The sequence below is a fragment of the Lithobates pipiens genome, unplaced genomic scaffold (assembly GCF_037356315.1).
Source record: "Lithobates pipiens isolate NorthernLeopardFrog02 unplaced genomic scaffold, aLitPip1_a1.2 Scaffold_18, whole genome shotgun sequence".
Classification (NCBI taxonomy): domain Eukaryota; kingdom Metazoa; phylum Chordata; class Amphibia; order Anura; family Ranidae; genus Lithobates; species Lithobates pipiens.
Window position 1 is genome coordinate 162,642,656 of NW_027507758.1, and position 25,261 is coordinate 162,667,916.

At 47.2% G+C, this 25,261-nt stretch overlaps 1 pseudogene; it reads right to left on the minus strand.

Annotated features, from left to right (window-relative positions):
* Positions 1–17,460: 17,460 nt before the first annotated feature.
* On the minus strand, positions 17,461–18,512 carry LOC143987538 (cardiolipin synthase (CMP-forming) pseudogene; annotated as a pseudogene).
* Positions 18,513–25,261: the final 6,749 nt, after the last annotated feature.

Consider the following 25,261-nt stretch of genomic DNA (forward strand, 5'->3'; position numbering starts at 1 on the left):
CCCACCGCTAGGGCTCTAACTCATGGCTCAACTAACTGTGGGGTCACCTGCAAAGGGGGGGCTGGGGGAAGTTGAAGCAGGAAGGGAGCTACATCCTGCTGTCCCCACCTCCCCGTCCCTCCTACCCTTACCACCACCCCCACCTTTTTTTCTTATTTCACTTTACAGTGCCATGCAAAAGTATTCACCCCCTAGATTTTTACCTATTTTGTTATATTGCATCCTTTGTTTCAATGTTTTTTTTTTAATCTGAATTATATGTGATGGATCAGAACACAATAGTCTAAGTTGGTGAAGTCAAATTAGAAAAATATATACATAAAAATATTTTTAAGAAATAAAAAACTGATAATTGGCATGTGCGTATGTATTTACCACCTTTATTATAAGGCCCATAAAAAGCTCTGGTGGGGCCAACTACCTTCAGAAGTCGGAGTTCTGATGGACTTTCCAAATGAACAGACTTGCCCACACATGACCGGACATTCTGGCAGACTAGGTCCGACGGTCTTCTCCACAGACTTTCGTCGGAGTTACAACAGACTTCCGAATGAACGGACTTCGGGACTAAGGGGAGGGGTCACCAGACATGCTGGGACTGTGCCGTCATAAGGGGTGGGGTCACCAGGTGACATCACTCGGTGACCCTGCCCCATGCCTCTATAAGTCATAGCGCACCAGAAGTTTGTACCACTAGATGGCAGCACAGCGCTTTCTACCATTTAAATGAACCTTAAGCTGATGTCATACAATGTGAGAGGCCTGAACAGTCCCTACAGGCGCAGAGCAGTATGGTAAACAGCAATGGACTTAAAATGTGATATTCTGTGTGCACAAGAGACGCATTTTTCTAGCATCAAACCTCCAAAATGCTCTCATGTTAAATTTCCACACGTATTTACAGCCAATGACACTTCCAAGAAATGGTGTATTGATTGCTATCAGGGAGGGACACTAACATTTTCTTTATTGCAAGACCATATTGACCCCCATATTGGTTACAGAAATGGATCACGTCCTCTACACGCGGGTGTAACCTTTTTAACTTATATGAGCCTAACATTAAATCGGTGAAATTTATCCGCAAGGTCATAAAGCTTGCTAAAAAATGCAAAAGGGTAATTTGATAATGTGTGGGGATTTGAATATGTTTTTGAATGAAGAGCTTGACTCCTCATCGGTGGCCCACAGGTGGAGGCCATCTTTAGGATTATTATGTCAGGAAGAAAGACTCTTTGACCCATGGCGCTGCCTTAGAGCCACCGAAAGGGATAACACGTATTACTCCATGGTGCACAATAGCTATTCAAGAATAGACTTTTTTCTTACTGATATGCATACTTTGCAGAATGTATGTTGATATTCACAACATCACGTCGTTGGACCATACACCTGTAACTTTTAAGGTTGTGGATAGCGCAAAACAATATCCTCCTATCGCACCCCAAGATTAGGGATGAGATCGAAGGGAAACTCAACTAATATTTTCAAATCAATGATAATGGAGAATATTGTGCACATAAGGCCTTCGCTAGGGGAACCCTTATCCAAATTGCCTCTAGAGAAAGGAAATAAAAACTACAGTGCATATCACAGCTGCACAAATCCATTGCAGAATTAGAGGTTCAACATAAAAACCTCAATACTGCTTCAACCCTCATACTAAAACGCCTTACCTCTTGCTGCAAGGAATTGCAGTAAAAACTCAGGGCGGATTATGACACATATTTTAAAAGAATGAAACTGTCCTTCTACTCTCAAAATATCAGGGCGGGAAAACTCTTGGCCTCCCAACTCAAAAAAAGGCAAGCACATTCCAACCTCACATATTACACATCATCAATCTACTATCACACTTTGTAACCCAAAAGACATAGCCAACGCATTTAGAGATTATTATGAATCCCTCTACAAGCTTAACAAAGACCCCCTCACCCACCAACCTACAGATTTAGAGATCAATAATTTCCTTTAAGGAGCCCATCTGCCTACAGTAGATGTCACCACACTTCAAAAACTGAATACTCCCATCACCAATAAAGAAACCGTCACAAAATCCCTTCCCATGCACAAATCACCAGGAGCGGACGGATTTTCCACTGAATGTTACAAGGCATTCACCTCCCCCTCACTCCGAAATTGTCAATACTGCAGCCACTTCAGGCTCCTTCACCAAGTTAAAAGCTCCAAGCTGTGAAAGTTACACTAACAAAACCAGGTAAAGACCCAACACTCCCCCAAAACTTTAGATCCATTTCCCTACTGAATTCAGATCTAAAGATCTACGCCAACATTTTAGCCAATAGATTAATGGAAATGATTCCATCCCTCATAGACCTTGATCAAGTTGGCTTTGTAAAGGGCAGGCAGGCACCCAAACGGGACCAGAAGAATGTTAAACCTACTGTGGTATGCAGAGGTCACCCAAGAATCTAGCATATTCCTGGCCCTAGATGCTGAAAAGGCCTTTGACAGGGTCCATTGCGGATATCTGTATAGGACCCTGCACAAATTTGGAATATCTGGCCTGATTCACTCAGCAATCATGTCCCTATACTCCAATCCCAAAGCTCAAGTCTACACTGTCAAATGGGACTAGTCAAGGCTGCCCCCTCTCCCCAGTTATATTCTCACTTGTCATTGAACCATTAGCGGAATACAGTGGTGTGAAAAAGTGTTTGCCCCCTTCCTCATTTCCTGTTCCTTTGCATGTTTGTCACACTTAAGTGTTTCGGAACATCAAACCAATTTAAACAATAGTCAAGGACAACACAAGTAAACACAAAATGCAATTTGTAAATGAAGGTGTTTATTATTAAAGGTGAAAAAATATCCAAACCATCATGGCCCTGTGTGAAAAAGTGATTGCCCCCCTTGTTAAAACATACTATAACTGTGGTTGTCCACACCTGAGTTCAATTTCTCTAGCCACACCCAGGCCTGATTATTGCCACACCTGTTCACAATCAAGGCATCACTTAAATAGGAGCTGCTTGACACAGTAAGGTCCACCAGAAGATCCTTAAAAGCTACACATCATGCCGAGACCCAAAGAAATTCAGGAATAATTGAGAAAGAAAGTAATTGAGATCTATCAGTCTGGAAAGGGTTATAAAGCCATTTCCAAAGCTTTGGGAATCCAGCGAACCACAGTGAGAGCCATTATCCACAAATGGCGAAGACATGGAACAGTGGTGAACCTTCCCAGGAGTGGCCGGCCGCCCAAAATTACCCCAAGAGCGCAGCGACGACTCATCCAAGAGGTCACAAAAGACCCCACAACAACGTCCAAGGAACTGCAGGCCTCACTTGCCTCAGTTAAGGTCAGCGTTCATGCCTCCACCGTCAGGAAAAGACTGGGCAAAAATGGCCTGCATGGCAGAGTTCCAAGGAGAAAACCACTGATGAGCAAAAAGAACATCAAAGCTTGTCTCAATTTCTCCACAACACATCTTGATGATCCCCAAGACTTTTGGGACAACATTCTGTGGACCGATGAGACAAAAGTGGAACTCTTTGGAAGGTGTGTGTCCAAGTATATCTGGCGTAGAAGGAACACTGCATTTCATAAAAAGAACATTATACCAACAGTAAAATATGGTGGTGGTTGTGTGATGGTCTGGGGCTGTTTTGCTGCTTCAGGACCTGGAAGACTTGCCGTGATAAAAGGAACTATGAATTCTGCTGTCTACCAAGAGATCCTGAAGGAGAATGTCCGACCATCTGTTCGTGTACTCAAGCTGAAACGAACTTGGGTTCTGCAGCAGGACAATGATCCTAAACACACCAGCAAGTCCACCACCGAATGGCTGAAGAAAAACAAAATGAAGACTTTGGAGTGGCCTAGCCAAAGTCCTGACCTGCATCCTATTGAGATGTTGTGGTATGACCTTAAAAAGGCCGTTCATGCTCGAAAACCCTCTAATGTAACTGAATTAGGACAATTCTGCAAAGATGAGTGGGCCAAAATTCCTCCAGGACGCTGTAAAAGCCTCATTGCACGTTATCGCAGACGCTTGGTTGCAGTTGTTGCTGCTAAGGGTGGCCCAACCAGTTATTAGGTTTAGGGGGCAATCACTTTTTCACACAGGGCCATGATGGTTTGGATTTTTTTTCACCTTTAATAATAAACACCTTCATTTACAAATTGCATTTTGTGTTTACTTGTGTTGTCCTTGACTATTGTTTAAATTGGTTTGATGTTCCGAAACACTTAAGTGTGACAAACATGCAAAGGAACAGGAAATGAGGAAGGGGGCAAACACTTTTTCACACCACTGTACATCAGATCCACTGAAGTAGTACAAGGTATCAAAATAGGCTCTGAAAGTCATAAGCTAGGACTCTTCACTGATGATATCATACTAACTATATCCAAACCAGAATCTTCTATACCAGAAATCCCTACTAAACAAATTTTTAAAAGTCTCCTTTTACAAAGTCAACACAACTAAATGTTTTGCCTTTGCACTTAATGTACCTAAGAAAGAAAAATCCTGGATCAAAAAGATATTCCCCTGTAATTGGGATTCCCCCTCAATTGATGTAAAGCTTTCCTCCTCTTCCTCCAGAATATATCCAAGCAATTATCCTCCACTGCTAGCTAAAGTAGAAGAGGAATTAAACCAGATCAGTAAATTACATTTAACATTGATTGGGAGAATACCTGCATACCAAATGCAAGTATTACCTAAATTGATATACTACTTTAGGACGCTACCCAGCCCTATCCCTCAGAATTTTTTCTTGCAGCTAACAGCTAGTTTAAAAAAATACATCTGAGCAGGAAAAAACCTAGAATAACTTTAGAAAATTTGTACAGATCCAACCACCTTGGTGGTGGTAGGTCTTCCCAATGCACAAGTATACTATAAAGCTGCAGTACTTAACCAAATGCAGTACTGGTTTTCATGCCAAGCAGATAACCGGTGATCAGACATAGAACAGGAAGTTACCCAAGGACACAACCTCCTGGCACTGGCATTAGCTACATGCCTACATCATAGTCCAACAACTCCACCTTATCTAACCATTCAAGTTACTACTGCAGCATGGTCTTCATTGACAAGACAACACTTTGTGGATACACCAATTTGCAGACTAAAAATCCCACTAGCGACCTATGAATATTTAAACCCAGGACTATCAACCCAATCTTGGAGGAAAAAAGGAGCACACTTTTCCACGTCTGACCTAACTGGACCAGACGCAATGGACAGATATAAAATATTCCAAATAAAACACTCTAATACTTTGGGACTACTTGATAAATAAACATCCAACTAACAGATATCCCAACCTGCAAAAACCCTTTCCAGGGAGGTGGTGCTTCGTGCCCACAACCCCTCCCCCCCACAGCAAAATATTTTTTAAATCACCTTTTTAAATATTTTTTCCACAGTGTTTCTGGGGAAGGGGGTGGGTGGTATGTGGTAGTGGACGGTGTCAGAGTTTTTTTATTTTTAATAATTGATTTTTTTACAATTTAATTTGTTTCTTCATTTTTTTTCACAATGATTTTTGGGGGGAGCAGGTTGGGGCAGTGGGCAGTGTTGGTAGGACAGGGGAGAGTGGTGTCAGTATTTTTTTTTTTTTTACAATTTATTATATATTTTTTATATATTTTTTTGAGGAGCTTTGGTGAGATGTCAGCATATACGCTTGTTAACCACTTAAGGACCGCCGCATGGCAATGTACGTCAACAGAATGGCATGTAGTGATGGACGAACTTCCGACGGGACGTTTCGCGAACGCGAAACGCGAACGGACACAAACGTTCGCGAAAACGACCGTTCGCCGCGGGCTCCATTGACTTCAATGGGAGGCGAATTTCGCAAACCTTTAGGTCGAATTTGCGGCCACGGGGTAATTATTAGGGGGTAGCACGTAGTCCCACCACCTGGACAATAGCATAATACATGTATGAGGTGAATTTGGGATCGATAACTACAAGCATTTTTTTTTTATTTGGGAAATTGTTCTGACAATTCAGGACTATGGAGCTAATGAAGGCAATGGAGGAGAGGGAAGGTCAGGGACCAGGGTAGGCAAACAAGAGGGTGCAGGAGATACAGAGCACTGACAGCAGCACCGTAATACAGAGCACTGACATCAGCACCGTGACATACAGCGCTGACAGCAGCTCCGTGACATACAGCGCTGACAGCAGCTCCGTGACATACAGCGCTGACAGCAGCTCCGTGACATACAGCGCTGACAGCAGCTCCGTGACATACAGCGCTGACAGCAGCTCCGTGACATACAGCGCTGACAGCAGCACCGTGACATACAGCGCTGACAGCAGCTCCGTGACATACAGCGCTGACAGCAGCTCCGTGACATACAGCGCTGACAGCAGCTCCGTGACATACAGCGCTGACAGCAGCTCCGTGACATACAGCGCTGACAGCAGCTCCGTGACATACAGCGCTGACAGCAGCACCGTGACATACAGCGCTGACAGCAGCTCCGTGACATACAGCGCTGACAGCAGCTCCGTGACATACAGCGCTGACAGCAGCTCCGTGACATACAGCGCTGACAGCAGCTCCGTGACATACAGCGCTGACAGCAGCTCCGTGACATACAGCGCTGACAGCAGCTCCGTGACATACAGCGCTGACAGCAGCTCCGTGACATACAGCGCTGACAGCAGCTCCGTGACATACAGCGCTGACAGCAGCTCCGTGACATACAGCGCTGACAGCAGCACCGTAAGCAGCCCCAGGAGGAAGTCAGCACAGCACAGGGATGGTGTGATCCCCTCATAATAAGAACCCCCAGGAGGAAGTCAGCACAGCACAGGGATGGTGGGAGCCCCTCATAATAAGAACACCCAGGAGGAAGTCAGCACAGCACAGGGATGGTGGGAACCCCTCATAATAAGCAGCCCCAGTAGAAATATGACACCGCTCAACCTCTTCAAAGAGGAGGGTAGGGGCATATAGTACGGTGTGCTTTTTTGGGTCAGGGAAGTGAGCCAAATGAATTAAGAAGGTCTGTGTGCTTGATTCCAAAAATTGTTTATAGACATATACATGGTCTACTGATCACATGTGTTGAATTCCTCCGAGATCCATGCCTCATTCATTTTTAGAAATGTGAGGTAGTTAACACTGTGGTGAGCTAGGCGAGTACGCTTATCGGTCACAATCCCCCCTGCTGCGCTGAACGTCCTTTCGGACAGGACACTGGATGAGGGGCAAGCCAACAGTTCGATTGCAAATTGGGCAAGCTCTGGCCAGAGGTCAAGCCTGCCCACCCAGTAGTCTAGGGGTTCATCACTCCTCAGAGCGTCCACATCGGCCGTTAACCCAATGTAGTCGGACACCTGACGGTCTAGGCGTTCCCTGATGCTGGATCCGGATGACACCTGTCGATGGGTCGGCTGAAAGAATGACCTCATATCCGAAGTCACCAACACATCTTCAAACCGGCCTCTTCTTGCAGGCGCTGTTGGATTGGTACCCGCAAATCCTTCTCTGGGAGTGGGAATTGCTCCTCTGCCAGCGCACGCAAAAGCAGAATGCAGCATTTCTCGAAGCAAGGCCTGGAAGTGCTGCATTCTGACAGCCCTCTGCGACGGCGGTAACATTTCCGCCATTTTGTGTTTGTACCGGGGGTCTAAGTACGTTGCCACCCAGTACTGGTCCTTGACCCTCATGCTTTTTATACGGGGGTCCCTATTAAAACACTGGAGCATGAAGGCCCCCATTTGCACTAAAGTGGAAGCGGTGTGGTGGCCTGGCTCCTGCTCATCATCCAGGATAATGTCGTCCTCTTCATTCTCCTCTCCCCATCCTCGCACAACAGGGATCCCAGAAAGGTTTAAAGCATGCTCTTCTTGCTCCTGCTCATCCGCCCCGGCACCATCCTCCTCTGACTCCTCATCAGACTCCTGTTGTTGACTTGTCTCAGATAGAGTAGCCCCCCCTGGGAATTCATCCAGCATTGCGACTTCCTCATCTTCCCGCTCCTGCTCCTCCACAGCCTGATCAATGACACGACGCAATGCACGCTCCAGAAAGAAGGCATAAGGTACCATGTCACTGATGGCGCCATGGCTGCGACTGACCAGTTTGGTGATCTCCTCAAATGGCCGCAGAAGTCTGCATGTGTCGCGCATGAGCAGCCACTGGCGCGGTGAAAAAAAACCCAGCTCCCCAGAACCGTTTCTTTCGCAGAGTTCATACAGGTAGACGTTAACTGCACGTTTCTGCTGGAGCAGCCTATCAAGCATATAGAAGGTTGAGTTCCATCGCGTCGGGCAATCGCAAATAAGACGTCTGACCGGCAGATGGTGTCGCCGCTGAATGTCAGCAAGGCGAGCCATGGCCGTGTAAGATCTTCTGAAATGGGCCGAGATTTTCCTTGCCTGCCGCAAGATGTCCTGGACCCCAGGGTATTTGACAAGGAATCGCTGCACGACCAAGTTTAAGACGTGTGCCATGCACGGCACGTGCGTGATTTTGCCCTGTTTCAATGCGCTAAGCAGATTGGCACCGTTGTCACACACCACTTTACCAACTGTCAAATTGAGCGGTGTTAGCCACTCATCTGCCTGTGAACGCAAAGCTGAAAGGAGTGCCGGGCCAGTGTGGCTCTTTGCTTCCAGGCACAACAGACGCAGCACGGCATGGCAACGTCTCACCTGGCATGTGGAATAGGTTCTGGGGAGCTTGGGCGGTGCAGTGGAAGAGACGCTAGCAGCGGAAAAGGAGGAGGCAGCTGAGGAGGAGAGGGAGGAGGATGGAGTAGGAGGAGGAGAAGAAGAGTCAGGCCTGCATGCAATCCGTGGCGGTAAAACCAAATCTACACGGGTGCCACGGGTTACATGCTTGACGGCCGTCAGAAGGTTCACCCAGTGGGCAGTAAAACTGATATACCTTCCCTGCCCGTGTTTGCTAGACCACGTGTCTGTGGTCAGATGTATCTTGGCACCGACACTGTGTGCCAGAGATACATTCACTTGCCGCTGAACATGGCCATATAGCTCTGGGATGCCCTTCTCTGAGAAATACTTCCTTCCTGGGACCTTCCATTGTGGTGTTCCAATGGCCACAAATTTGCGAAAGGCCTCCGAGTCCACCAGTTTATATGGCAGTAGTTGGCGGGCTATGAGTTCTGACAAGCCAGCCGCCAACCGTTGGGCAAGAGGGTTATCCGGCGTCATCATTTTTTTACGCTCAAACATTAGGCCCACGGAAGCCTGCCTTTTTGCAGAAAAATGTGAGCTTGGCGTGATGGAAGGTGGAGTGGAGGACAATTGTGAGGAGAGAGGAGAAGGAGAAGTAGAAGACGAGGCTGGACGGTGAGAGCCTGCAGTGTGGCTTTGTGTGTTCCGTTGCTCCCACTGGGCTCGGTGATGGCTGCTCATGTGCCTTCTTAAGGCGGTCGTCCCTAGGTGAGTATTGGGCTTACCGCGACTAACGCGTTGACTGCAAAGATTGCAGATGGCAACGCTATTGTCAGCAGCGGACACGTTAAAAAAAGCCCACACTGCGGAGCCATGTGCCGGTGTCCTGGGAGCGCCAGATGTGACCGTACATGGTCGATGACTCGCTCCTGATACATTTGCAGTCTGCTTTGTCCCTGCTGTGCAATGTAAGTCATTGCTGCTTCTCCTCCCTATCTGCTGGTCCATATCTCCCTCTGAACTCCCCTCCTCTTCCTCTCTTGTGGGCACCCACGTGACATCACTAGACACGTCATCATCAACGTCACCTTCCCCACCGCTATAAGTAGAGTAGGCAGCAACACCGGGGACCAACCTCCTCCTTGGGCTGATCTGGGTACTGGCGTCAGACTGCTGAGTAGCGCTTGTTGCTACCTCCTCTTCCTGATCCAATACCAAGAGTGGCTGCGCATCAGAAATGTCCTCTTGATATGGATCGGAAAATAATTCCAGTGACTCAAGCGGAAGGTATGTGGTGGTGGTGGTGGTGGTCGTGTTGTTGGTGGTAGTGTCTTTGGGGGTGCACATAGCAGAGAGTGAAGAAGAGGGTGCAGATCGAGAGGATGAGGAGGGTGCAGAAGAGTAAGGCTGAGCGAGCCACTCAACCAAGTCTGGTGCATCCTTTAAAGTAATTGAACGCACCTTCTGCAACTTCCCACTTTGGCTCAAGCCTGTTGCTCCTGCCCTACCCCTACCACCCCTGCGGAAGGGCCTGCCTCTTCCTCTGCATGTCATTTTTTAAATGACCCTGTGACAAAACTCTTAGTCCCTATACCGCTGAAGGACTGCTGCAGTATAGGTGAGCGGTCAGCAGTGGTGCACGTCAACCCTATCTATTGTGGACCGATAGCGGTCCTTACAGAACAGCAGACTGTACCGCACTCAAGCCTATGTACCGTAGCACCCTATACCAAGTTACCAGTCCTTATAAGAACTTTTGTGGACCAAGCAGGTTGTGTATTAGTGTTTAGCAGACTGTACGTCAGTCCCTATACCGCTGAAGGACTGCTGCAGTATAGGGCAGCGGTCAGCAGTGGTGCACGTCAACCCTATCTATTGTGGACCGATAGCGGTCCTTACAGAACAGCAGACTGTACCGCACTCAAGCCTATGTACCGTAGCACCCTATACCAAGTTACCAGTCCTTATAAGAACTTTTGTGGACCAAGCAGGTTGTGTATTAGTGTTTAGCAGACTGTACGTCAGTCCCTATACCGCTGAAGGACTGCTGCAGTATAGGGCAGCGGTCAGCAGTGGTGCACGTCAACCCTATCTATTGTGGACCGATAGCGGTCCTTACAGAACAGCAGACTGTACCGCACTCAAGCCTATGTACCGTAGCACCCTATACCAAGTTACCAGTCCTTATAAGAACTTTTGTGGAACAAGCAGGTTGTGTGTTAGTGATTAGCAGACTGTACGTCAGTCCCTATACCGCTGAAGGACTGCTGCAGTATAGGTGAGCGGTCAGCAGTGGTGCACGTCAACCCTATCTATTGTGGACCGATAGCGGTCCTTACAGAACAGCAGACTGTACCGCACTCAAGCCTATGTACCGTAGCACCCTATACCAAGTTACCAGTCCTTATAAGAACTTTTGTGGACCAAGCAGGTTGTGTATTAGTGTTTAGCAGACTGTACGTCAGTCCCTATACCGCTGAAGGACTGCTGCAGTATAGGGCAGCGGTCAGCAGTGGTGCACGTCAACCCTATCTATTGTGGACCGATAGCGGTCCTTACAGAACAGCAGACTGTACCGCACTCAAGCCTATGTACCGTAGCACCCTATACCAAGTTACCAGTCCTTATAAGAACTTTTGTGGACCAAGCAGGTTGTGTATTAGTGTTTAGCAGACTGTACGTCAGTCCCTATACCGCTGAAGGACTGCTGCAGTATAGGGCAGCGGTCAGCAGTGGTGCACGTCAACCCTATCTATTGTGGACCGATAGCGGTCCTTACAGAACAGCAGACTGTACCGCACTCAAGCCTATGTACCGTAGCACCCTATACCAAGTTACCAGTCCTTATAAGAACTTTTGTGGACCAAGCAGGTTGTGTATTAGTGTTTAGCAGACTGTACGTCAGTCCCTATACCGCTGAAGGACTGCTGCAGTATAGGGCAGCGGTCAGCAGTGGTGCACGTCAACCCTATCTATTGTGGACCGATAGCGGTCCTTACAGAACAGCAGACTGTACCGCACTCAAGCCTATGTACCGTAGCACCCTATACCAAGTTACCAGTCCTTATAAGAACTTTTGTGGAACAAGCAGGTTGTGTGTTAGTGATTAGCAGACTGTACGTCAGTCCCTATACCAATGAAGGACTGCTGCAGTATAGGGCAGCGGTCAGCAGTAGTGCACGGCAACCCTATGTATTGTGGACCGATAGCGGTCCTTACAGAACAGCAGACTGTAACGCACTCAGGCCTATGTACCGTAGCACCCTATACCAAGTTACCAGTCCTTATAAGAACTTTTGTGGACCAAGCAGGTTGTGTGTTAGTGATTAGCAGACTGTACGTCAGTCCCTATACCAATGAAGGACTGCTGCAGTATAGGGCAGCGGTCAGCAGTAGTGCACGGCAACCCTATGTATTGTGGACCGATAGCGGTCCTTACAGAACAGCAGACTGTACTGCACTCAGGCCTATGTACCGTAGCACCCTATACCAAGTTACCAGTCCTTATAAAAACTTTTGTGGACCAAGCAGGTTGTGTGTTAGTGTTTAGCAGACTGTGCGTCAGTCCCTATACCGCTGAAGGACTGCTGCAGTATAGGGCAGCGGTCAGCAGTAGTGCACGGCAACCCTATGTATTGTGGACCGATAGCGGTCCTTACAGAACAGCAGACTGTAACGCACTCAGGCCTATGTACCGTAGCACCCTATACCAAGTTACCAGTCCTTATAAGAACTTTTGTGGACCAAGCAGGTTGTGTGTTAGTGATTAGCAGACTGTACGTCAGTCCCTATACCAATGAAGGACTGCTGCAGTATAGGGCAGCGGTCAGCAGTAGTGCACGGCAACCCTATGTATTGTGGACCGATAGCGGTCCTTACAGAACAGCAGACTGTACTGCACTCAGGCCTATGTACCGTAGCACCCTATACCAAGTTACCAGTCCTTATAAGAACTTTTGTGGACCAAGCAGGTTGTGTGTTAGTGATTAGCAGACTGTACGTCAGTCCCTATACCAATGAAGGACTGCTGCAGTATAGGGCAGCGGTCAGCAGTAGTGCACGGCAACCCTATGTATTGTGGACCGATAGCGGTCCTTACAGAACAGCAGACTGTACTGCACTCAGGCCTATGTACCGTAGCACCCTATACCAAGTTACCAGTCCTTATAAGAACTTTTGTGGACCAAGCAGGTTGTGTATTAGTGTTTAGCAGACTGTGCGTCAGTCCCTATACCGCTGAAGGACTGCTGCAGTATAGGGCAGCGGTCAGCAGTAGTGCACGGCAACCCTATGTATTGTGGACCGATAGCGGTCCTTACAGAACAGCAGACTGTACCGCACCCAAGCCTATGTACCGTAGCACCCTAGACAGACCAAGTTACCAGTCCTGATAAAGAGCTTTGTGGAACAAGTGAGTTGTGAATGATTAGCAGACTGCAGCAGAAGGGCAGCAGTCAAGTATAATATTCTTTCTATATTTGGAAGAAAGAATATTATACGTGTACAAGCCTATTACCGTACCACTGATACCAGTCCTGAAAAGAACCTTTGTGGAACTAATAGTAACAGCAAGTCTTTAAAATTATCCTCACTGCCTGACACACTGCTTCCTGCCTGTCCCTATACAAATTGGCAAAAAAGAGTAGGCTGGAACGATTAGCTGGAACAGCTCTTTTGTGGACCTGATAGTAACAGCTAATGATGATGATGATGATGATGATGAAGAAAGACTAATCTGGCTGAGCTGTCCCTAAAATAGCAGCATACAGCGCTCTGTCCCTTTATCTAAACTGACAAAAGAAACTCAGGCTGCTGACCTAACACCTATACCAGTCCTGAAAAGAACTTTTGTGTACCAAATAGCTAGCGTTTTCTCTGTCCCTACTCCACACAGGATCCTTTCCCTACAGTGACAGAAGAAAGAATGTAAAATGGCCACCGGATCGGGTGTATTTATAGGTTAGGGGGAATGTCCAAGTGTCCATGAGCTGTCATGTCTCAATTGGTTGTCCTGTAACACATGATAAACGTGTCACGAAAGGTTAAAGTTCTTGTATACATTAAACACGTAAGTCCGCCGGGGCGAACGACGGAAAAAGGCGTTCGAACCCGCGGACGGCGAAAGTCGGAAATTCGCCGCGAAACGACCGCCGGGCGAACCGTTCGGCCATCACTAATGGCATGTACAGGCACAAGCACGTACATGTACGTGATTGCCTTCCAGCGGGTTGGGGGTCCGATCGGACCCCCCCCCCGCTGGATGCGGCGGTCCAGTTTGCTTCAGGAGCTATCCGGGATGAGGGGATGGTCGTTGGTTTCTGGCCATCCCCTCTCGATCACTCCTGGCGAATGAGAAGCTTCCTCCCCTGTGTATTGTAAACACAGGAAGGAGGAAGTGATGTCACTCCCCTCGTGGCGGTCTTTTTGACCGGACGGCGAGGAGAGAAGACATCCAAGTAAGTGCATCAACACTACACTGACACGTTGGCACACATAGGCACACTTTTCACCCCAGTCACCCCCCGATCACCCCCCCCCCTCGATCGGCCCCCGCCCCCCCAGTCACAGTGTCACTGATTGCAGTGATCATTTATTTACTGATCACTGCATTTAGTGTTGTGACTGTAAAAAGTGTCAGGGTAGCCCCCTACTCCCCCTAATAAAGGTTTAACCCCTTGATTGCCCCCCCAGTTAACCCTTTCACCCCCTTTTACCAGTGTCACTAAGCGATCGTTTTTCTGATCGCTGCATTAGTGTCACTGGTCCCGCTAGGAAGCTAGTTTTTTTTTAGGTTCACCGCCAGGTTTTTATAGCGTTAGATAACCTGATATATAACCTAATAAAGGTTTTAACCCCTTGATTGCCCCTAGAGTTAACCCTTTCACCAGCGATCACTGTATAAGTGTCACTGGTGACGCTGGTTAGCCAGTTAGTTATTTAGGTTCCCCGTCAGGTTTTTATATAGCGTCAGGTACCCCCATATAAATACCCAAAAAAGGTTTTAACCCCCTGATTGCCCTTAGTTAACCCTTTCACCAGTGATCACCGTATAAGTGTTACGGGTGACGCTGGTTAGGTAGTTCGCTTTTTATAGCATCAGGGCACCCGCCATTTATTACCCGATAAAGGTTTAACCCCCTGATCACCCGGCGGGTGATATCAATTCGGTTTTAGGGTCAGATAGGGTCTGCGTCGCCCCAGGCAGTGCTAGGTTAGTGCCAGTACCACTAACACCCACGCGCAAAGCATACACCTCCCTTAGTGGTATAGAATATGAACAGATCAATATCTGATCAGATCTATACTAGCGTGCCCAGCAGTTTAGGGTTCTAAAAAAACGCATTGTTAGCGGGATCAATCCAGATATCTGCTAGCACCTGCGTTTTGCCCCTCCGCCCAACCCAGCCCACCCAAGTGCAGTATCGATCAATCACTGTCACTTACAAAACACAACACACATAAATGCAGCGTTAGCAGAGTCAGGCTTGATCCCTGCGATCGCTAACAGTTTTTTTTGTAGCGTTTTGATACAGTCGCTGACAGCCTAGGTGCTTTTTTACCTGTGAGTCTCACTAGTGTACTCCTAAATTTAGAGCCTAAAATGGCAAAGCGAAGGTACACTAGTGAAGAGGCCTACACGTTTCTGAGCATGACAGTTAGTGAAGAGGAAGACACTGATCTGTCAGATTCAGGCTCAGAATACCAACCTGTAGAGGACAGCGGCTCCATGACAGATAGCTCTGACGACGAAGATGAGGTCCCTGCTAACGTCAGGCGTACCCGACCCCGATCTTCTGATGTTGTTGAGGTGCAGGAACCGCAGGTCCCTTGTATGGAGCAGAGAGCCAGCTCATCCTTCTGGTGTACTGGCAAGCACCAGCGGCCTAGTACACCCTGGACATACATCCAGCACTGCAGTATCACGTGGTGATGTGGCGAGTCCCATAAGTGCAGTTCAAGCTGGCGAGGTGGCAAGCACAAGTAGTTTCCCGCTGCCACCAAGAAGAAGACAAAGGCAGGCCCGTCGTTCCCATAGTGCCCTTCCTGCAGAATTCGCCAATCCTGATTGGGTGCCCACCACTTCTGTAGCACCAGTACTTCCCCCATTCACTGCCCAACCCGGTATTCAGGTGGATACAGATGATTTTACGCCACTTGATTTTTATTCTCTGTATTTCACGGAAGATCTCTATAGATCTATTGTGGACCAAACTAATTTATATGCTGGTCAACACATCGCTGCTAATCCCCAGTTGCCTTCCCTTGCCAGAGATTGGAAACCAGTTACGGTTTCCGAATTTAAGACCTTTCTGGGCCTTTCCCTCAACATGGGCACACATAAATTCATGAGGTTGCGGGCTTATTGGTCCACGCATCCGACTGACCACATGCCCGTGTTCTCTAACTCCATGTCCAGGAAACGATACAAGCAGATCTTGCGGTTCATGCACTTCAATGACAATGAACTTTGTCGTCATCGTGGAGACCTTGAATACGATCGGCTCTACAAAATTCGGTCCCTCATAAACCACTTCAACCAACGTTTTGCAGACTTGTTTACTCCCCATAAAGTTGTCTGCGTTGATGAGTCCCTGATTAAGTTTACCGGTCGCTTGTCATTCAAACAATACATTCCCAACAAGCGTACCAGATACGGGGTCAAGCTCTATAAGTGCTGTGACAGGGCCACAGGCTATACATGGAGCTTTATGGTTTATGAGGGTAAAGATAGTTACGTAGAGCCGGAGAACTGCCCTGACTACATAGGAAGCGCTGGCAAAATAGTGTGGAACTTGGTGTCACCCTTATTCAGAAAGGGGTACCACTTGTACGTGGACAATTATTACACGAGCGTGCCACTGTTTAGTCACTTGTTTGATCATCAGATTGGAGCATGTGGCACCGTGCGACCTAATCGCCGGGGCTTTCCCCAGCGGCTTGTAGATTCCTGTCTTAGGCTGGGGGAGAGAGCCTGCTATCGGTGTAATAATTTGCTCGCTATGAAGTGGAGGGATAATAAGAATGTTTTCGTTCTTACCTCCCTTCATGCAGACACGACGGTCCAAATTCCTACGGTGACTGGTATTGTGGAGAAACCCCTCTGTGTCCACGAATATAACAAAAATATGGGAGGGGTGGACCTCAATGACCAGTTGTTGGCGCCGTATCTAGTTTCCCGTAAGGCCAGACGCTGGTACAAAAAAGTGTCTGTTTACTTATTTCAATTGGCTATGCTGAATGCTTTTGTGCTATACAAAGCTTCAGGTGAGCAATACATCATTTAGTAACAACTTTGAGCAAAAAAAAAAAAAAGTTTGTACTATTCCCGCAACTTGTGGCAAAATATAAAATATTCCATGGTCTCAACATGCCCCTCAGTAAATAGCTTGGGGTATCTACTTTCCAAAATGGGGTCATTTGGAGGGGTTTTTGCCATCTTGGCATTTTATGGCCTTCAAAACTGTGATAGGTAGTGAGGAGTAAAATAAAAAATTAATGCCCTTAGAAATCCTGAAGGCGGTGCTTGCATTTCGGGGTCCCGTATGCGGCTAGGCTCTCAAAAAGTCCCACTCATGTGGTATCCCTGTACTCAGGAGAAGCAGCAGAATGTATTTTGGGGTGTAATTTCACATATGCCTATAGCATGTGTGAGCAATATATCATTCAGTGACAACTTTGTGCAAAAAAAAAAAAGTTTGTAATATTCCCACAACTTGTGGCAAACTATAAAATATTCCATGGACTCAACATGCCTCTCAGCAAATAGCTTGGGGTGTCTACTTTCCAAAATGGGGTCATTTTGGGAGGTTTTGTGCCATTTTTTTTTTTTTTTAAATCCACCAATGTTTTATTATATCAAAATTGAAATATTGAATATTTGTGTATAAATAATATAATCAGACTGATTCGGTTTCATCCAGTTCATTGGGCTTACGATTGGAGTTCATCAGTTATCTGGTAAAGAGCACCAACAAAAAATGATGTCCTTCAAGTGATGGTACTGAGGGTTCTTCATGACTGTTTCATTTTATCGTTGTTCAAAACCTTCACCGTTTTCTGTCCATAATGATAATAGCTGTATCCTGAGGCAGCCGTTGTGAAAGCAGTGATACACCATAGTACCTGAAGATAGACACTATCCACATAATTAAACACGGGAGCCGCTAATGAAGCTGCTACCAGTATTAACTGAACTGCAGTGTTCATTTTACTGATAAACGTTGGCTCTAACTGAGCAGTTGCATAGCAAGGGTTAAAATATTTTCCAACTGTTCTAGGTTCTGGCAGTGTCTTATATCTAACATAAAACACAGAGGCAATCAAGGCAATGTCTCTTAAAATGATCATTACCGTTAGGGGAACTGGAATCAGATTTGCATATGTTAAACATACATAGAGGACACTGATGAGGATTTTGTCAGCAAGTGGATCGAGAGCGCTCCCCAGCGCAGACTTCTGATTGGCCCAATTCCGCGCAATGTATCCATCCAGCAGATCAGTCAGTCCTGCGAGACCGAATACTCTGAGCGCAGTGTTAAAATCCTGTGCGACGATCAGATAGCCCAAGACGGGGGACAGACCAATCCGGGTCATAGACAGCAGATTGGGGATGGTCCACGGGTTCTCATACAGGTTACGGTGAAGGAGGGGGTCTCCCCGTGTCTCCGGTGGTCTCTCCCCCGGGGGAGTGTCGGATCGGTGTCTCCGGTATGATATCCGGGCAGTGATGGGTGTAGAGGCCGGGCTCGGTCGGTGGACATTCCCGGGGCGGAGGAGGACGTGTGTGGCTCGGACCCCCCGGAGGATCGTACGGGCGCAGACCGGGGAGCGACCCAGGAGGAGGGCGGCCAGAGCCGACATGACGACCTTCTCCTCTACGGCCCGCCCGCCTCTCCGCTCCCCATGCCGGAGTGCGCGACACTCATCGCGGAATACGACATCAACCCCGAGGACCCATTTTGGCATTTTATGGCCTTCGAAACTGTGACAGGTAGCGAGGAGTGAAATCAAAAATTTTCACCCTTAGAAATCCTGAAGGTGGTGATTGGTTTTCGGGGTGCCGTGCGCGACTAGGCTACCAAAAAGTCCCACACATGTGGTATCCCCATACTCGCGAGAAGTAGCAGAATATATTTTGGGGTGCAATTCCACATATAACCATGGCAAAAGTGACAACTTTTTGTAAAAAAAAAAAAATTTTCTCATTATTCAATCCCTTAGGACAAAAAAAAAAAATATTCAATGGGCTCAACATACCCCTCAGCAATTTCCTTGGGGTGTCTACTTTCCAAAATGGGGTCATTTGGGGGGGGGGGGGTTGTACTGCCCTGCCATTTTAGCACCTCAAGAAATGAGATAGGCAGTCATAAATTAAAAGCTGTGTAAATTCCAGAAAATGTACTCTAGTTTGTAGATGCTATAACTTTTGCGCAAACCAATAAATATAAGCTTATTGACATTTTTTTTACTAAAGACATGTGGCTGAATACATTTTGCCCTAAATGTATGACTAAAATTTCGTTTATTCGATTTTTCTTATAACAAAAAGAAGAAAATGTCTTTTTTTTTCAAAATTTTCGGTCTTTTTCCATTTATATTGCAAAAAATAAAAATCGCAGAGGCAATCAAATACCATCAAAAGAAAGCTCTATTTGTGGGAAGAAAAGGAGGCAAATTTCTTTTGGGTACAACATTGTATGACCGCGCAATTACCAGTTAAATCAGTGCAGTGCGAAATTGTAAAAAGACCTCTGGTCCTTAGGCTGAAAATTGGTCCGGGGCTGAAGTGGTTAATGTTTTAACTTCAAAGCATATATATATATATATATATATACATACATATACACACACACACACACACACACACACACACACTATTATATATATATATATATATATATATATATTGTGGCAGCAAGCAGGTAAAGTCACCTGGTTGTATCCAGGATGGGAAATATGTGTGCCCTAGATTCAGGCTTTATGCAGACCTTTACAATTAGAGGGAAAGAGTTAATGAGCCCAGTTGAAGTAAGTGGGCTCATTAAGACCTCTACAAAAAACCCCAGCATGCTTAGGGAGAGGCTCCATCCTGGAACCAGTTTTTGTGTTGTATAGACTGGGGAGTGTGATATCTGTTCTGTGCGGTGAGTTAACGTCTGTGTGGCAAACCTCTACAACAGGGACAGGGACTGGGGCAGCACAAGGCTGCTCTCAGTTGTTAGACAGGGAATCTAAGTGTGTAGTTAGAGGTCAAGCTGACCAGGATTTATTTTCATGTTTTATTTTTGTTTGGCTGTTATATGTATCACTGCATGTAGCATAAATAAACCGCATCTTTTGTTTTTTTGCACCTACAACGCTGTCTGCTGTGCCTGATTTTGTGTTGTGAACCCATCCAGGGGGTCACACACACCCGCTGCCGAGCTAACCCCTCACAATATATATATATATATATATATATATATATATATATATTTTGTACAGGACACCAAGGTTGGGTCCGGGACGGGTGCTATGTAGCACCTATATTCGGGTTGTGGTCCCTTTAAGGGGGAATCCCGGTAGGCTTCAGGGGGTCACCCAAAAATGGGTGAGAAATTTCGGGGATAGTCTTTAGGAGAGAACTGACTCGCGGTCCTCTCTATATTAAGAGAGATAGTTGGGACCCGGAATTTGGGGGGCTCTGAAGTGAAATTTGGGTGGGAAAGAGCCTCCCTCCCTGACCACAGGGATTCAGCACACAGGGGGTTAAAGGCCTCCAAGAAGACAGCTCATAAGACAGGAAGTAGTAGAGAGGTGGTGGTAAGGAGGAGTAGGAGATTAACACCTGGCTGAGGAGCTGTCTTGCTATCTTGCTGTTTTGCTGTTTTGGAGGCTGAAAAAGATCTCTGTAAGGACTGTGAAAACTTTGGGGTGAAGACCCGACTACAGAACTGTAGGTGCTTTCTTTTCTTATGTCTATGTGCTGAATAGGGATGGCCAAACTGTTCGCCCGGCGGTCGGTTCACGCCGAATTTGGCATGTTCGCGATTTGCCCGATCGGCGGACTATTCCCGCTGTTCGCCCGGTGGACATATGTGTTTACAGTGTGAAAGAACTTTGACCCATGATGACACATCCATCATGGGGTACAGGACAGCCAATTGAAACATTTCAGCACATGGACAATTGGACATTCCTCCTACCTTATAAACAGACCTGATCTGGCGGCCATTTTACATTCTGTCTTATGTCAGTTTAGGGTCAGGACGCTGTGTGGAGCAGGGAGAGACTGTAGTGACACAAATCGCTAGCTATTAGGTCCACAAAAGTCCTTTTAAGGACTGGTATAGGTGTAGTACAGTATATAGGGTTCAGTGCACTGCTGTGCTAGTGATTGCTGAGTGCACTGCTGATTCTGCAGCTGTCTTTTGTCAGTGTAGGGACAGGACGCTGTGTGGAGCAGGGACAGTCAGTTTAATCACTAGCTATTACTATTCGGTCCACAAAGGTCCTTTTAAGGACTGGTATAGGTGTACAGTATATAGGGTTGTACACGTATAATATACTTTCTTCCAAATATAGAAAGAATATTATACTTGACTGTTGCCCAATTCTGCAGCTGTCTTTTATCAGTGTAGGGACTGAGGGACAGTCTGCAAATCCCTAGCTACTAGGTCCACAAGGTCCTTGTAAGGACTGGTATAGGTGTACAATATATTGGGTTGTGGTGCACTGCTGCTGACTGCTGCCCTATTCTGCAGCAGTCTTTTATCAGTGTAGGGACTGAGGGACAGTCTGCAAATCACTAGCTACTAGGTCCACAAAGGTCCTTGTAAGGACTAGTATAAGACAAGTATTTGGCGCAAATCAAAGATATTAGGTTCCCACTTGAAAAAAAGGAGTCTATAAGGTTACATATGGTGAGTGCAGGGAATGCACTACTTTGTCCAGACCAAAAAAAAGGAGGGAATAAATGTTCTTTAGTTCATGGAGAGGGGGAGGGGAAAAGGGATGGGGAGGGGGGGATGGATCCGCATGCAGGGCTGCCACCTTAAAAGAGCTGAAACTTGAGCTCCTGGATTGCTGTAGATAAAGGAGAAAAAGGAGAGAAAGGGGCACCTCTGGGTGCAGATTTTTTAAAAGGTTTTATTTTCAGTGTAAAAAACATAAAATTTTGCACTCACATTTAGTAGGCAAAAAGTAAGCATTAAACACCAGGGGTCATCTGGTATATCTGATTTTTGGGACTTTTATCAGTCTTTTATCAGTGTAGGGACTGAGGGACAGTGTGCAAATCAATAGCTACTAGGTCCACAAAGGTCCTTTTTAGGACTGGTATAGGTGTACTATTTGGTGTGCAGTACATAGGTGTGTAATACACATATAAAATACTTGCACATATAGACAGCATAGTATAGTGCGTTTCCACTGTGCAGCATTGTGGCTGCTGAGCGGTTCTGCAGCGATACTACAAAGAGTGACAAAAGCAATAAAAAAAAAAGTATTATAACTGGTGTGATAGACCAGTGGCCCACAAAAATGACAGATTGAAGCGGGGTGTTATATACCTTCTTCCACATACATACTGCACTTCTCCAGAGACTTTTGTCACAGGGTCATTTAAAAAATGACAGGCAGAGGAAGAGGCAGGCCCTTCCACAGGGGTGGTAGGGGTAGGGCAGGAGAAACAGGCTTGAGCCAAAGTGGCAAATTGCAGAATGTGCGTGTGATTACGTCAAAGGACGCACCAGACTTGGTTGAGTGGCTCACTCAGCCTTACTCTTCTGCACACTCCTCATCCTCTCGATCTGCACCCTCTTCTTCACTCTCTGCTGTGGGCACCCCCAAAGACACTACCACCATCACCACCACCATATACCTTCCGCTTGAGCCACAGGAATTATTTTCCGATCCATATCAAGACATTTCCGATGCGCAGCCACTCTTGGCATTGGTTCAGGAAGAGGAGGTGGCAACAACCGCCACTCAGCAGTCTGACGACAGTACCCAGATCAGCCCAAGGAGGAGGTTGGTCCCCGCTGTTGCTGCCTACTCCGAGATCTCTAATTATAGCAGTGGGGAAGGTGACATCGATGATGACGTGTCTAGTGATGTCATGTGGGTGCCCACAAGAGAGGAAGAGGAGGGGAGTTCAGAGGGAGATATGGACCAGCAGATAGGGAGGAGAAGCAGGAAGAACTTAGATTGCACAGGAGGGACAAAGCAGACTGCTAATGTATCAGGAGCGAGGCATCAACCATGCACGTTCACATCTAGCGCTCCCAGGACGCCTGCACATGGCTCCGCAGTGCGGGCTTTTTTTAACGTGTCCGCTGCTGACAATAGTGTTTCCATCTGCAATCTTTGCAGTCAACTCATAAGTCACGGTAAGCCCAACACTCACCTAGGGACGACCGCCTTAAGAAGGCACATGAGCAGCCATCACCGAGCCCAGTGGGAGCAATGGAACACACAAAGCCACACTCCAGGCTCTCACCGTCCAGCCTCGTCTTCTACTTCTCCTTCTCCTCTCTCCTCACAATTGTCCTCCACTCCACCTTCCATCACGCCAAGCTCACATTTTTCTGCAAAAAGGCAGGCTTCCGTAGGCCAAATGTTCGAGTTTAAAAAAATTATGATGCCGGATAACCCTCTTGCCCAACGTTTGATGGCTGGCTTGTCAGAACTGATAGCCCGCTAACTACTGCCATATAAACTGGTGGATTCGGAGGCCTTTCGAAAATTTGTGGCCATTGGAACACCACAATAGAAGGTCCCAGGAAGGAAGTATTTCTCACAGAAGGGCATCCCAGAGCTATATGGCCATGTTCAGCGGCAAGTGAATGTATCTCTGGCACACAGTGTCGGTGCCAAGATACATCTGACCACAGACACGTGGTCTAGCAAACACGGGCAGGGAAGGTATATCACTTTTACTGCCCACCGGGTGAACCTTCTGACGGCCGTCAAGCATGTAACCCGTGGCATCCGTGTAGATTTGGTTTTACCGCCACGGATTGCATGCAGGCCTGGCTCTTCTTCTCCTCCTCCTACTCCATCCTCCTCCGTCTCCTCCTCGGCTAACTCCTCCTTTTCCGCTGTTAGCATCTCTTCTACTGCACCGCCCAAGCTCCCCAGAACCTATTCGACATGCCAGGTGAGGACGTTGCCATGCTGTGCTGTGTCTGTTGTGCCTGGAAGCCAAGAGCCACACTGGCCCTGCACTCCTTTCAGCTTTGCGTTCACAGGCAGATCAGTGGCTAACACCACTCAATTTGACAGTTGGTAAAGTGGCGTGTGACAACGGTGCCAATCTGCTTAGTGCAGAAATGCTGCATTCTGCTTTTGCCTGCGCTGTTAGAGGAGGAATTCCCACTCCCAGAGAAAGAGTTGCGGGTACCAATCCAGCAGTGCCTGCAAGAAGAGGGCGGTTTGAAGATGTGTTGGTGACTTCTGATATGAGGTCATTCTTTCAGCCGATCCATTGACAGGTCTCATCCGGATCTAGCGTCAGGGAACGCCTAGACCGACAGGTGTCCGACTACATCGGGTTAACGGCCGATGTGGACGCTCTGAGGAGTGATGAACCCCTGGACTACTGGGTGGGCAGGCATGACCTCTGGCCAGAGCCTGCCCAATTTGTAGAGGAACTGTTGGCTTGCCCCTCATCCAGTGTCCTGTCCGAAAGGACGTTCAGCGCAGCAGTGGGGATCGTGACCGATAAGCGCACTCGCCTAGCTCACGACAGTGTTGACTACCTCACATTTCTAAAAATGAATGAGGCATGGATCTCGGCGGAATTCAACACATCTGACCAGTAGACCATGTATATCTCTATAAACAATTTATTTAATCGAGCACACAGACCTTTTTTCTACATTTGGCTCACTTCCTTGTACAAAAAAAGCACACCGTACTATATGCCCGTACCCTCCTGTTTGAAGAGGATGAGCGATGTCATATTTTTGGGGCCCAGCAGCAAGTTGCTGGTATTAGTGCTGCTGTCAGTGCTCTCTATCTCGGTGCTGGTGTCAGTGCACTCTATCATGGTGCTGGTGCCAGTGCACTCTATCAAGGTGCTGGTGCCAGTGCACTCTATCAAGGTGCTGGTATCAGTGCACTCTATGACGGCGCTGGTGTCAGTGCTCTATATCACGGTGCTGGTGTCAGTGCACTCTATCACGGTACTGGTGTCAGTGCACTCTATCACGGTACTGGTGTCAGTGCACTCTATCACGGTACTGGTGTCAGTGCACTCTATCACGGTGCTGGTGTCAGTGCACTCTATCACGGTGCTGGTGTCAGTGCACTCTATCACGGTGCTGGTGTCAGTGCACTCTATCACGGTGCTGGTGTCAGTGCACTCTATCACGGTGCTGGTGTAAGTGCTCTATATCACGGTGCTGGTGTAAGTGCTCTATATCACGGTGCTGGTGTAAGTGCTCTATATCACGGTGCTGGTGTCAGTGCACTCTATCACGGTGCTGGTGTCAGTGCTCTATATCACGGTGCTGGTGTCAGTGCTCTATATCACGGTGCTGGTGATCATCTCCTGCACCCTCTTAATAGCTTACCCTGACCTTTCCTCTCCTCCATTGCCTTCATGTGCTCCTGAGTCCTGAATTGTCAAAATTTCACTTCAT